This window comes from Lagopus leucura, unplaced genomic scaffold (assembly GCF_019238085.1).
Source record: "Lagopus leucura isolate 7727_CA_CO unplaced genomic scaffold, USGS_WTPT01 Super-Scaffold_100002, whole genome shotgun sequence".
In the NCBI taxonomy this organism is placed as follows: Eukaryota; Metazoa; Chordata; class Aves; order Galliformes; family Phasianidae; genus Lagopus; species Lagopus leucura.
Window position 1 is genome coordinate 41146649 of NW_024962263.1, and position 2403 is coordinate 41149051.

The following is a 2403-nucleotide window of genomic DNA, read 5'->3' on the forward strand; positions in this document are numbered from 1 at the left end:
TGGATGTCAGTGTCAGAAGAAATGATCCCTCATTTGCTCTTGGGAAGTATCTCACCTCAATTAGTGTTTTCCACAACACTGGATGTTTATTCATATTTGTTCTAAGTATGTCAGGCCCTTTATGTAGATGAGACCAACGGTCTGATTGAAAGGGCCTTATCTACAGCCTGTCCTTTCTCAACTCTCCATGTTACCATCTTCAGAATGTGAATGTGCCATGAGAGGGAGAAAGTGAAGAGTGACTTCACTTGCATGTGGCCCTAGCTTGACTGTTCCCTTTGCACAAGCATCCTTCATGTCCTCAGTCAGGCTCCCTATGTTGTACATGGTGCATAAGTCCCAGAGTCACACAGAGCCACAGTCTCAGCATTTCTCCATCTCAGCAGGCCTCACAGGAAGGTCTGGATTGCTGCAGGATGGACACCAGCCACTTAGGGATGCATCTCTGGAACCGCTGCTGTCTAAAAACAGAAGCCATCATTCCCATCCACAAGGAGAGGAGCCATCCCCAGACTCCAGGCCTCGCCATGGCGACGCCACATCTCCCTTGGAGCTCCCAAGGATGTCTCCAGGCACAAGACCAGAGCTTGCTGGCCTGGGATTGCTCTGTCTGCCTCTGCTCGCACAGCGCCTCAAGCACGGCAGCGCTCATCGTCAGCTGGATTTAACCAGAAGCTGCCAGTTGCTGCCAGCATGAAAACAAGCAGAGGCTCCCAAAGCCACAGCCACACTGCAGCAAAACCTAAGTCTACCTACAGGTACTGAATTAAGTCATATAAAACACACGCAGCAACAACGAATGGGAAAGGAAGACAACCAAGCAGATACAAGCATTATAACCTGTTGAATGCTGCCAGGTACAAGACTTTGGCAGCGGCCATTGTTGGCTGCAGAGTACATTGTTGGGTTTGCTCAATTTTGTTTGGTTTCTGTTTTGAAGAGATCCCTTGCAGACACAGCAGCTCCTCAGTGCACGGCTTTTCTTTTTGTTACGTGGTGTTCCCGAACAATGAGGCCCCGCGAGCTACAGCTCTGCAAATAATAAATAGCTTTAATTAAAAAAAGATTGTGTTTGTAGTTATTTATTTATATCTTTAAAACCAAATTGCCACTCCCAGGATATTCATTCAGCGCTGCAGACATATTAGAAGCCATGAGAAAATGAAGAAAATGTTAAGTAGCTGAGGAGGGGATTTAGATGGGGGGAAAATTGAAAGAAGTAACTGATTTGCATACAGCTTAACTAGGCAAAGGCTGAGGGGACATATGTTAACTGGCTATAAGCATCTGTTAGAAATAAACAGGCAGCAGAAGAAAAACAAGTTAGGATAGTAAAAGAGCAGTAATTATAAATAATGACAACTCTGAGAAAGGCAAAACTTAGACTAAACATCAAATATTTTTTTACCTCTGTCCTAGGCAGTAATACATTCCGACGGACCTGAATAGAAATACCTTTGCATGGTAAAAGTCATTCTATCCTCCTGGTTTAAAGTCAGTCTATATAGGAAACACAATCTTGCATTGCTAATCTCAGAAACTATCAGTTCCCATCTATAAGCATCATCTTCCAGATAAGGGACAGCAATTGCAGGAAATATCATTCACTTCAGAATTCATTTCTAAAATTATCATTGCATAAGGTAAGAACTAAAGCAAACAAGTAAAAAAAGAAGGGGCCTGTCATCAAAATAGTAATGCAGCAGTCATTCTGTACTGTCCTCTTTATTAGGACAGTGTCTTTTAGTTTTGGAGCAAAAGAAACAGTGCAGAATAGTGTACTCCAAATCCCAGGATATTTTAGAAACAGCAGTGACCTATCTGAAAATTTTCCAGTGTTTCAGTACTTTTCAGCTGGTATCTCTTCTGCAATTGGTTAAGTGAAAACCAGGTGTGTATTCTCTAGGGTCATCTCAATGGATGTATATTGAAGAATGACAATTTCTGGGTTGTGTTCAAACATTCCTCTGGATCCATGTCATCTTGGCAAACAGCTATAGATGCATATACTGACCTGTATCTCTTCATCTGCTCTGTATTTTGCTCGGTTCCGTAACCACAGCCAGTATTTGGATTTCATCACACAGAGGTGCCAAGTCTCTGCAGAATTAAAGAGGAAAGGTGTGACTCATCTTGAAGAAGTCCAGATGTAATGTTCCCATTACCTGTTACAACGAACACATTACCATTTCAAAACAGCCCTAATTTTCAGGGGTTGCACTGAGAACTTCATTGCCTTTCATTATTATTTGGAAGAATTGCTCCCCGAAAGGTCTTTTCTCCTCTGGTGAATACACAGGGAACCTTCAGCAACTTTCAGACTCATCCTACTCCGTAGCCACCATATAAGTTTACTCTTTGACAACCCCAGTCCCAACGGGACGCTTCATAACTTTGCCAAGA

At 42.8% G+C, this 2403-nt stretch overlaps 1 long non-coding RNA gene across 1 annotated transcript; it reads right to left on the reverse strand.

Annotated features, from left to right (window-relative positions):
- Positions 1-870: 870 nt before the first annotated feature.
- LOC122179456 lies at positions 871-2046 on the reverse strand. The gene is made up of 3 exons (XR_006178693.1): positions 2015-2046; positions 1409-1441; positions 871-1032 (listed from the first exon to the last, which is right to left on the reverse strand). It is a non-coding gene; the product is annotated as an uncharacterized LOC122179456 (long non-coding RNA).
- Between the last annotated feature and the right edge of the window lie 357 nt (positions 2047-2403).